This window comes from Helianthus annuus, chromosome 13 (assembly GCF_002127325.2).
Source record: "Helianthus annuus cultivar XRQ/B chromosome 13, HanXRQr2.0-SUNRISE, whole genome shotgun sequence".
NCBI lineage: Eukaryota > Viridiplantae > Streptophyta > Magnoliopsida > Asterales > Asteraceae > Helianthus > Helianthus annuus.
In genome coordinates this window covers 166,969,784-166,981,516 of record NC_035445.2, presented here as the reverse complement: position 1 = coordinate 166,981,516, position 11,733 = coordinate 166,969,784, and the positions used below count along the sequence as shown (strand labels likewise).

The 11,733-nt window shown below is 36.7% G+C and overlaps 1 long non-coding RNA gene across 3 annotated transcripts; it reads right to left on the bottom strand.

Moving 5' to 3' along the window:
- Positions 1 to 6,338: 6,338 nt before the first annotated feature.
- LOC118485537 lies at positions 6,339 to 11,163 on the bottom strand. Of its 3 annotated transcripts, XR_004876565.1 has the most exons (8): positions 11,032 to 11,163; positions 10,466 to 10,587; positions 10,262 to 10,311; positions 10,032 to 10,171; positions 9,854 to 9,937; positions 8,033 to 8,106; positions 7,644 to 7,744; positions 6,339 to 6,872 (listed from the first exon to the last, which is right to left on the bottom strand). It is a non-coding gene; the product is annotated as an uncharacterized LOC118485537 (long non-coding RNA). The 3 variants fall into 3 exon arrangements; XR_004876566.1 differs by having other exon boundaries at positions 6,339 to 7,744; positions 10,262 to 10,397; XR_004876564.1 differs by having other exon boundaries at positions 6,339 to 7,744.
- Between the last annotated feature and the right edge of the window lie 570 nt (positions 11,164 to 11,733).

Genomic DNA, 11,733 nt, shown 5'->3' with positions numbered 1-11,733 from the left:
GTGATCTTTCGGAAGTCAGATATACGAAAGATAAGGATTTAACTCGAAAGATAAGGATCTTTCAAAAGGGAATCCTTCGAGTTCTTGAATCTTTCGAAATTATTGTTCGAGATTCAACAGTAATCTTTCGAGAACTGTTGATCCTTCGAACAATAGTTGATCTTTCGATTGTGGTCAGTTTATTGTTAACAAGTTTCTGTGATCTCAGATCTTTCGACCAGGATCCTTCGGCTGTGTGATCTTTCGGGTGGCAATCATCCTTTGTGACTTTGACGTAGAATTTATTTTTCTTGTCAAAGATGAATCCGAGTTGGTGGGGAACTCCTGCTCCAGATAATGGTGAATATACAAGTTCAGGTGTCACTCCCTCATGGTGGGGTACACCGGCTCCAGACGATGGAAAATACACGAATACAAGGTCATCTCCATTATGGGCCGAATCTCCCACACCACCTCGAATTACTGCAGAAATGTGGGCATCAGTTACCAATCAAAGGCAAAGTGAAACGATAACAACAACAGATTGTTTTGGCAATCCAATACAAGTTCCTGTAAAGCCAGCTCCAACCACAGACATGTATGGAAATCCATTACCCTTAGTTGCTTTACAGCACCATTGTTCTACTGTGGAACCATCATCTCTTGATCCAAAGAACAGTAGTCAGACAAAGTCGGCGTTGTATGCTGAAATTGTCAAAGATGCAAGCAATGGTGGATCTTCGGGGAATGATGACAGTTCTGAACATGTTAGGAGTTCAGATGAAGATGTTTCAACTTCAGTGGAGGGTGATACAACTTCAAGTTCAAGTGAGGATGGATCTGGTATTGATTCTGATACAGAAAGGCCAACACCTGAGAGTGATTCCAGTCAGGTATGTGTTGATGAACCAACTGCTGTAGATTGTGATAATTGTGCTAGATTAAAGGCAAACATGTCTGAGTTGCAAGGCAAACATGATGCTTTACAAGCTAGTTTGTTTGACTTGCAAGACAAACATGTTTCATTGAATGCCAAGTGGTGTGAATTGCAAAGCAAACACGAAGCTTTGCAAGAGAAATATGATGTGACATTTATCCACAACCAGAAGTTGACCGTGGATCTTTCAAAATGCACAGAAGCCAATATGTTTTATGAAAACCATGAAAAAGAATTTAAGTCAATGATTGAGACGTTAAAGAAAGATAAAACTGAATTGACTAAAATGGTTTCCAGAAAACAAACGGAAATTAATTTGTATATCTCACGTCTTGAGACAATGCAAAAAGAAATGGTCTGTGTAAAAACGGAAAGTGAGGCAATCCAACTCAAGCTAGATAGCTATTTGAGTTCTAGCTATGTGTTGGATCACATCATTGACGTTCAGAAAGAAAAACGGGATGTCACATGCATAGGATATAAGAAATGTCCACCACCTGTGAGACACAATTATGATGCGATGCCTGACGAGGAGGATAGAGTGTTCTTTGAACCATCTGTTCCTCTAGATGTAAAGGAGTTTGCAGCAGGACTCGGATACAAGAAAGATGTATCACCAGACTCAGATACTTCAGCGGATGCATGTGTGTCTTCGGCTGAACTGAATCAGGATCCTCCAGTCATCATTGAGGATGCTGATTCTTCTGATGATGAATCTGATGATACCATCCCAGCAAAGTCTGATGCGGAAGTCAAAGATGGGGACATACCTCTCGAGAATTACATTCTATGTGATCCTCCTGCAAAACCCGCTAAGACTGTTGCAATCGAGCCCTCGTCTGCAAAAGAGTCGGAGGGTGTGAACTTGCTGTACACTCTCGTTGGTGATGATAAAATCTACTCAGACAAAGATTTCCCTATTAAAAATGTTAATCAATCTTTAATAAGTAAAGTCTTTGAAGATTCGACAAGTAAGTTTTTGGGAAAGACAGGACCACGTGTTACAGTTACACATTGTCCTCCTATTCCAAAGGCCGAAATTAGAAAACAATTTGGGAATAAGAAATTACCAACAGTACAAAAACAGCAAAATCATGCCAAACCTAAAGGAAAGGCACCGACTCAGGGTCAGAAGAAACAGACCCAAAAGAAAAACAAGAATGTGAACTTTGTGAAATCTAAGGGAACGGACAAAATCGAAACTTATGAGAACAAATCTAACTTAGATTTTGTTAAACAAGCAATAGTTTTGAAAAGAAATGATCCAAACTGTTCAAAACCTAGTACCTCGGGATCACAAAGTTCATCATCATCGTCAAGACGAGCACATGATGCTTCGGGGATTGTTGAACGAAGATATTGTTTTGAGTGTGGAACAATTGGACATATCATTCGAAATTGTCCATATCTTCATAAGTTGAAAGCAAAGGTTGATGATCCCCGTGAACAAAATCATGCCGCCCAAGAGAATAGTAAAGGCAAACAGGGCGAAAACAAGAAAAAGGTTCGGAAGATAAACCTCGTGAAATCAAGAGGAACTGATAAAATTGATACTTTCAAAAACAAATCCAATAAGGATTTTGTTAAACAAAGTAAAATTTTGAAAAGAAACAGTCAAAACAACTATACACAACACACAAACGGTTGTGATGTAGGACCAAGTACCTCAAGATCACGAAGTTCATCATCCGGCTATTGCAGTTATGATACTCCGAGGTTTGTTGAGCGGAGATCATGCTTTGAATGCTGTGAGTATGGGCACATCATTAAGAATTGTCCATATCTCACCAAGAGAAAGACAAAAATTGATGTCCCCCATGGTAACACTTACCATAAAAGATCTGTTTCATCAAAACAGGACCCTCGTCTTGTTAAACAGCGAGCAAAGAAACAGAAAAAGAAACAAAGAAAAGAAGTTGAAAAGATTTTAAAACCGGAGATTATCCAAACAAAATCTGTTAAATTGGATGTTAAACATGAAAAACAGAAAGAGATTTGGATACCAAAACCGGTAACTGTTTCAGGGGGAGCTACATCAATTCCGAATCATCGGGAAATGGATGTTACAATTCTCGATGATGACGGACGACCCAAGTCTGTGAAGGCTTGGGTCCCTCTCTCCAACTAATCTCTGAGTGAGTGTGCAGGAAGTTCCAGGAGGAACTATTGATAGTTTTAGGATTGTTGATAGTGGAATGTCCTTGCACAAGATAGGCGACAGAAGAAATTGTTGCCTTTGATGGAGAGAGAGAAAAGAAAAGGAAAATTTGGATGAATGAAGTTGCAAAATTCGACCAAATGAAGAACGTGTCAAAATTTGGTCATTATGGTTTTTGATCGGGTCCACAGGAACGAATGAAGTGAAATGTGTGCCGATGCCTTTGCATGGATTGAACATCCGAACACCATTTCTGAAAGAGAAAGTCAAAGACCTTCGCTGGTACAATGTGGAAGACCAGCCGGACCCGGAGGTTTATGATTTTATTGCTGTCAAGAGACTTTTCAGTAGTTGCAAATTCGACTTTGAAGTCCACACCGGGTGGATATCCAGTTGGGAGAGTGCTTAGTTTCCTTGCAATGCACGGAACAGTTGCAGGATACGCCTCTAAATTCTTAATCTCTCCTATACTTGTCGATATTTGAGCTACTTTGTGAATTATTATTATCTCGAACAGCACTCTTTGACCTGACACGTTGATCTCGGATATCACCTCACACGTGATTGTTTCAATGTGAAACTCATCAATGTTGTCATGGTCCGCACCGCTTACCGACATGCCAACTCATTTTTCCAAAATTTGTTAAATCTTTTCTGATAAAACTTAATTTTGGTAAAAGGCATTAAGGTCAAGCAAGAGTAAAACCAACATCGGAAAATCATTTTTGTAAATATCTTTGTGTTTTTTTTTTAAATTATCTTAGTTTATTGATTTTAGGGGGAGTAAATCCAAAAATCAGAAAATCCAAAACATCGAAAAATTTCAAAAACACAAAAACAATAGAAAAACAAAAATGAGTTTCCTGGCGAGCAAAAGAGAAAATGATAGTACATCAGTGGTCTATCCAAACCTCTTTAAACCTTAAATGAAAAACGATAAGCAGCTCTATATAAGATGTATCGGTAGGCTCATAATCATTTTAAAGTGTGCAGGGTGATATAAATCTTAATCGACTGAAGACCAGGTGGGAACCATTCATTGGCATATGGTCTTAGTACCGAAATTTCGTTTGATAGATTGCCGAGGTTCTGAGATATTCGGTCTTTATGCTGCTTATCATCTGGGTATCATGGTTGTATCTTTTACCGAAAAATAACGGGGACGCAAGTCTAGATCTTCCATGATACTATACATACGTGTACATATGCATTCGACCTCAATAAGTGATAAACAATCACATGTCCAAATCAAATAAGTGATAATATATCACATTTTTCCGGGTGTCAAGTTCGTCTCTCTGCTGTACGAAAGTACTGACCTGTTCACGGACTTGCACCTGTGCCCTCATGCATATGAAAATCAAGTTCCTCATCAATAAGTGATTATATCACATAGGGCTTGTTTTCAAATCAAAATAAGTGAGTATCTCACAATTTATACGGTCAAACAGATGATAATCGGTATACTCACCGGTAAGATGAATTCTCGTGCATACCTTGATACGGGAATGTGTCGTGATGTGGATGAACACCGGTCGGTAAGTATAAATCATACATTAACGTATCCCCTCGCCATGATTACATCTGATAAGTTGAGCTTAAGTGGACAACAATACCGATAATTGTTATAGGATGCTTATCTTAATGTTAACTAACTGAACAACAAGAGTGTTTTGGCATGACCGTACACTGATATGATTCTCTTACCCTCGAAACTCGCAAAAAGAATGTCTGTATATATTTATTTACTGCTTAACTTTTATTGTTTTCTTTTAAACAGTTTCGTCGTTTGGTGCATATCAGCACGACATTAGCGGTGATGTCGTTTGATAACACTCAAAGGATTTTAAATTGTTGTCTTTTAATTTCAAAAATACCAAAAAGATTTTAGGCTTGTTTTAATATAAACTTTATAAAAGCCAAAAAGATTTTCTTTCTACTTTATTTTCGATCGTACGATGTTGGAGCTCGAGTCTTCGTTGCCTGAAACCTGGACGAAAACCGAAATGACTAAATCTTCATAAACGGTCAAAAATTTGCATGTTTGAAAGTTAAAAACTAAAATTGACAAATTTTAAACTTTCAAACTGTCGGACGGTGTTTGATTATGACATGGTCATTCGTGTGTCATGAATGTATGTTAACTATATTCCAAGCAGTTGTTCTCATTACGCGTTTAGATTTCTTGCATGTGCAGATTCTAAAGGCTGGGAGAACATAGTCGATGACAAGCTCTGGAATGAAGACACGACGAGAAGGCGCTCAAGTGATGAAAATGATCGAGTTGCCGTTGGCCATCATCAACACCACAAGGATCTCACTTCATAAAGATAAAGTCTTTTCACGAGCATAACTCAAGGGGGAGCTTATGTTAAGGGGGAGTTTGTCAACACACTTCCTACATGATACGGGTAGTTTGTTGATACACTCTCTGCTTTCAAGACGTGAAGACTTTGAAGATCCTCCGACTTTGAAGACTTGAAAGGACATCAGAGTTTTGAGAACTTGAAGACCCAAGACCGTCGAAGTTCGAGACGAGTCTACAACCATAGAAGATAAAGACAAAGCTACAGCCAAGGGGGAGTTTGTTGGTGCACTTGTGTCTGTACTTTGTCTGTATTCGGTCTGTATGTAACAATGTCCTGTTCTTGTGTTGTAAGTTGACCAAGTCAACCATCCTCCGGTTTGACTTGGACAACAGTTGGTAAAAGTTGAAAGATGTACTGTCTCGAAGGATAAGAGATCGAAGGATGATGTGGATCCTTCGATCTCATCGAAAGATATGCTTCGAATGATTAGACCTCGAAAGATGATCTTTCGAGGTCCCTGCTGATCTTTCGAGTGACTTGTCTTCGATAGATGATCCTTCGGACCATCTATCGGATCCTTCGGACTGCACATCATGAGCTGGGTATAAATACCCATGCATTGTGTTGAGTTCAGCAAGGACAGACAGATAGAACACACACCTCCGAGAGATAGCTTTGAGAGCATTCTGTCCAAAACTCACACACACACTTAGAGAGTTTATAGAACATTTCTGTAAACATTGAGCTTGTAACCGAACCCTCATTGCATTAATACAAGTTGTGTTAATCGGTGAACTTGTGTGTTTGTTTTCTCTACTTGCTACTAACTCGGTTTGCTTGCTAGCTTGGATTCCGCACTCGCTAGTAGGTTTGTATAACAAGGTTTAGGTTCGTAATCCTCCGCGAAAAGGGACCTACAGTTTCAAAACTGAAATATCCATGGTATAACAACTGAAAAGAATTAAAAAGGAAACCTTTTGATGAGCAAGTAAACACTAAGCAACATATTTCAGGTGACAAAATCTGGCTGGTATGGTATAAATACGGATTCTCCTAATTCCACACCTCATAACTTATTTTCTAAGCATGAACGGATCGTTGTAATCTCCCATGGTTTCCAAATCGGATCACTTATTTTTCAAATTTCACCGTGAATTCAGTAGGTGGGATCTTTATACTGATGAATCAAAATACTTTGATGGTAAAAAGCCCTAAAACGATAAACATATAAACCAGCAATATAAAGATTTCGAAATAAAAGATTTTAAACTTAGAACTACGATTGTTACCTGGAAGCTACAAAGTGGAATTGGAGAAGGAATCGGAGGAAAGAGGTCATGCCTTCCTTGAAGAAGGTGACGCTTATACTTTTAGTCGAGTCGTCGATCTCCGCATTCAGGCACTACCTATTAATCAAGTAGCTGGTTCAGCAGGTCTTCAATATTCCCTACACAGGTTGTTTAGGTCTTCCCCTCGGCTGCTCATCTGTCTGTAAATAAATAGTGTAGAAATAACTTCATATATAAATCAAACACATTGTTAGAACAGCTTGTAACTTACTCTAAAAATATATAAGTAGGAGTCAACTTTGATCTCTAAACCAAGTGTGTCCTCGCACTTTGTTACTCTAAAAATATTGTTAGCACAAATTATATAAGTAGGAGTCAACTTTGATCTCATTATCTGGAGTGTTGCTTCTTGTAGTTTGGCTAGATAGTAGGTATAGCTAAAACCCTGACTCTCAATTATAAATCAAACATACAAATAAAAACTCATGAATCTCTCTTAAAACAAAACTGAGATGCTATAAAGCCCTAATTCAAGACCAGGTTGAGATGTCTGATCGATAACAACAATACAAAGTCCTAAATTAAAACAAAATTACAAAATAAACTAAGTGAGGATGATGAAGCCATTAGGGCATTTGAATCAATCAAACCTGATGATACTTCAAAAAGAAATATAGATTAGGGAAAATTGTGCAGGTTTATCTAAACCAAGATTAGGGCAAATTGTGCAGGTTTATCTAAACCAATCAAACCTCACCATCCTTTATAGATTAAGTTTAAACAAACAAAAAACCTAAAGTCGATGTTTTCTTGTAACAATTGATAGCACATCCATTAACAAAATTGTGAAAAAAAAATACCAAAATTGGACCATAGCCATTAACATAGCAATGCGTGAAACATACACAAATCAAAGACTAACATATACAATCAGAGGATGAATGAAGTAAAAAGATGGATTTAAAAGATACCGATGGATGAAGATAAGAAATCAACAGGCTACATACTTCAACATGTCCAACATGAAAAAGATCAAACCCTCCATCAATGTACACGACACGAGCATTTGGTCCTGGCCCCTCACATGCAAAAAACAAAGACAACATCAAATACAAATACAAACAAAATCATGACTACAGAAATTGAATCATCAAACAAAAACACACCATCCCATTTGAAAACTGCACAATTCTTCTTGATGTAGGCAAAAAATTAGAAGCATGTTTGGATTCAAGGAAAGGTAGGATTCAAGATCTATTTATCAATAATAATACTTTCATAGATTCAATATATTTAAGAGATTTCAACTGTGTATGAAGTCAGTAACAATAGTAACAATGACGACTGGGCATAAGATTACCTGGTTGAGAGACTGCATCATGATTGTCTAATCTACTTGGATCCATTTTACCTTAGCATCTAGCTGCGGTAATTCTGCAATAATAAAATTTTATAACAATATATGGCAAAGGTTCAAGTCCCACAGACGATAGGAGTAAAGAAATTTGCCGTTAAAAAAAAACAGTTTTGTTTGACCCATAAACACTTGTAGTCTTACACTATCCATTTATCCATTTATTTAATTCTGTAGTAATTTTACATTTGGTAATTAATTGAATAATAACTCCATTTAGTTGATTCCATAACGACCTTCACAAATTCTCAAGAAGCTAATAACAGATTAATTATGTTTATTAAAAGTTAAGGAAGTTGCTTAAAAAATTTTAGATATTCATTAAAATCTATAATGGATTAAGATAATATGCTTATATAGACTAATAAGCTAAAAGGTACTGCATCCAATAGTCATGCATAATTGCATATACCATTATACCTCTCAAGATTAGTAATGTACAAAAGATGAAACCTTTTTACAGTTTTACAATTTACATCAGCACTCTCATCTTAAATTAAAGTAGTTCTCAGAGTAAATTGCCATTTTAGTCCCTGAGTTTTATCTAAATTTGCCATTTTAGTCCAAATAGTTTTTTTGTTGCCTCTGGGTCCCTGACTTTTCCCTTTTGTTGCTATTTTGATCACATACACTAACTTCATCCAAAAACTCTATCTTTAACCAGGGGTATTTTGGGGATTTTCATTTTAAATGTTTTCAATTGCCATTTTGATCCAATTCCAAAAAATTCCAAAAAATAATAAAAATTCTAAAAAATCATAAAAATTCTAAAAAATCCAAAAAATCCGTTTCGGCGCGAACCGTTTCGACGCGAACCGTTTCGACCCGAACCGTTTCGAGTTGAACCGTTTCGACGCGAACCATTTCGACCCGTACCGTTTCGACCCGTACCGTATGGGTCGAAACGGTTCGGCTTCGAAACGGTATGGGTCGAAACGGTATGGGTCGAAACGGTTCGGGTCGAAACGGTAAGGGTTGAAACGGTTCGGCTTGAAACGGTTCGGCTTCGAAACGGTACGGGTCAAAACGGTTCAGCTCGAAACGGTTCGGGTCGAAACGGTTCGGGTCGAAACGGTACGGGTTGAAACGGTTCAGCTCGAAACGGTTCGGCTCGAAACGGTTCGGCTCGAAACGGTTCGGCTCGAAACGGTTCGGGTTCGAAACGGTTCGCGCCGAAATGGATTTTTTGGATTTTTTAGATTTTTTTTGATTTTTTAGAATTTTTATTATTTTTTAGAAATTTTTTTGAGTTTTTAGAATTTTTTTGATTTTTTGGAATTGGATCAAAATGGCAATTAAAACATTTAAAATGAAAATCCCCAAAATACCCCTGGTTAAAGATGGAGTTAGTGTATGTGATCAAAATGGCAACAAAAGGGAAAAGTCAGGGACCCAGAAGCAATAAAAAAACTATTTGTACTAAAATGACAAATTTAGAAAAAACTTAGGGACTAAAATGACAATTTACTCTAGTTCTCATCTTAAACTAAAGCAGCAGATCCATATTACAAATATCCACTACGCAAAATTCATCAAACCTTGACCATATAAAGGTCAAACCTTTAAAAAACTATATATAAAGGTCTGAAACCTTTAAAATAACTCAGAAACATGATGGTCAAACTTTTAAAGCCAAAAATGTTTCAACAAACCCCAAAATAACAACGAAAAATCAATTCAAAAAACACGCTTTAAACTAATCGAGAGAGGATCCAGTAACAAATTAAATAAATCTTACGCTGATTCGAAGAGTAGGAAAACCCTTACCAGCTTGGGGTTCGGTTAGCGAGTGAGTTGTGTTTATAAAACCAAACTGATAAGCAAAGAAGCAACATTAAGCTTCATGCTTTCCTGGTACCAAACCCGAATTACTAAAGTTAGCATCAACAATTCAACAAATTTAAACTCAATAATAAAAAATCTATAAATATGACTATTTAATAACCTTGACAAGAGTGAGTCTCCATATTAAGAGGCTCCAACGTCGGTTTTACAATAAAAAGTGGATGTTTGAGAGGTTTTTGTCATCAACATCAAGAAGAAAACCTAACCCCATCGTCTTTAACAATCGCCTCTGTTTCAACTCTGAAACACAAATCAAGTTCTTAAAACCCTAAAAGATGAATAAATCTGAACAAATGAACCAACGGTTTTTTTTTAAACCCTAAAGCATACCTTGGATGATCAAACATGAATGGAAGAAGATGGATTGAAGCAGAATTCACCTTCAATTTGACCAAAATTAATATTCAAAGCTTTCAACTTTCAGGAAAAGACTTAAAAAAACTGAATGCCTAAACTTGATTAATAACTGATAACATCACAAAAATCCCAATCAAATACAATCATAAATATGAAAACACAATGAAATTGATTTACCTCATCAAATACAGTGGAAAGCCAATGATTTTTCCTTTCCTCTATTCCTTGCCAATCGATGGAGAAAAGTATAATCTTCAAAAAGATGGTCAAAGAAAGCTTGAAACCGATTATAGCAGTTACTGGTCAAAGATTTAATAGAGAAAAAAACACAAATTACTATAGATTAAAACAACAAACATAATAACAATTATGCGCTCTTGGCCGAACAAAACAACTGATAAACAATGAAGAAAAAGGAGGAACATATCAATGTAATAAATCTGAACAAAAAAAAAAAAAACTAATCTGAACTGATTTGTGAAAAAACATAATCTGAAACACAAGTAAACCCTAATCCTAAAGAAAGAAGAAGCGAATGGAGAGATAACATGCCTAATTAAAGGAAAATTTAAATGAATCTGAACACAAATAAACCCTAATCCTAAATATGATTAGTACATCATAAATCTACTCAAATCGATGGACGATTCATAGAATCAACCAAGTTTGTATGGATTGTATTGCAATTAACATCAAAGGAAATTTAAAAGTGAAAAATATGACCCTAGTTTGAAAGAACGAACCTTGTAATCATGGATTGAAGAAAAAGATGAAGCGATGAGGATGAATTCGAAGAAGATTATTGTCGGTAGGTGAGATTTTGTGTAACTGATGGAGGATCTTGGCGGTGGCTGCAACTACGTTTTTAGGGTTTGTGGATGAGTAGTATGAAAGAAGAATGAGAAAAAAAAAAAGAAATATAAAGGATCCATTAATCCATGGTGTATTTGGAAACCATTAACCCGACCCAAATCCATTCGGATCCCGTGTCCATCTGTGAACAAATTAGTCAATTTAGAATTCTTTTATCAATTCCCTCCTGAACTCACAATCCACCTCCACCATAAGTTGCCACATCATCAAAAAGCTCCAAAATCACATGCCACATGGCCCAAATCCATCTCATTTATATATATATATATATAGACTAGTGGGGAACCCGCGCGTTGCTGCGGGAGCGACAATTTACATCAAGATAGAGAAAACATAGGCCAAACCAACTGGTATCCATTCTACCCGTTAGTTAGTCGGTTACCCGTCTGCTCATTTGCCACTCCAATAAGAAATTTAAATAATAAAAGCCTTAAAAGTCTTTAAATGAAGTTGACCATCTTTGAGTGTCAGCACAGCCAATGTACAGCAAACCATGGAGTTGACCATCTTTGAGTGTCAAATTTATTAATCTTTTTAAAACTGTAGATGTGATAACTCATAAGAACTGGTTC